Source organism: Myotis brandtii, unplaced genomic scaffold (assembly GCF_000412655.1).
Source record: "Myotis brandtii unplaced genomic scaffold, ASM41265v1 scaffold97, whole genome shotgun sequence".
Lineage (NCBI taxonomy): Eukaryota > Metazoa > Chordata > Mammalia > Chiroptera > Vespertilionidae > Myotis > Myotis brandtii.
The window spans coordinates 1,651,608-1,651,850 of record NW_005372020.1 but is presented as its reverse complement, the minus strand read 5'-3'; the positions used below and the strand labels follow the sequence as shown (position 1 = coordinate 1,651,850).

The 243-nt window shown below is 70.4% G+C and overlaps 1 protein-coding gene across 1 annotated transcript in view; it reads left to right on the top strand.

The window, feature by feature from the left end:
* RAB36 (RAB36, member RAS oncogene family) overlaps positions 1–243 on the top strand; it is a 20,061-nt gene that overhangs the window by 19,128 nt on the left and 690 nt on the right. The window lies entirely within an intron of this gene.

Below are 243 nucleotides of genomic sequence, written 5' to 3'. Positions count from 1 at the left end.
CTGCCGCGTCACAGCGGCTGTGCGGATGGCCGGGCAGGGCCTCCCGTTGCCTGAGCAGCCCCTCATCTCTAGGGAGACTGGACCCTGCCCACGGGCCGTGGGAATAGGTTGTGGGAAGCCCAGGGGCAGAGATCTGAGGCAGCGGCGGGGCAGGTGGCCAGTCCCGGGCACCACCCTGTCCCAGCTCCCACCCTGAGGCGGGCGGGTCACAGCTGTGTCCTGGGCTCGCAGGGGAGAACGTGA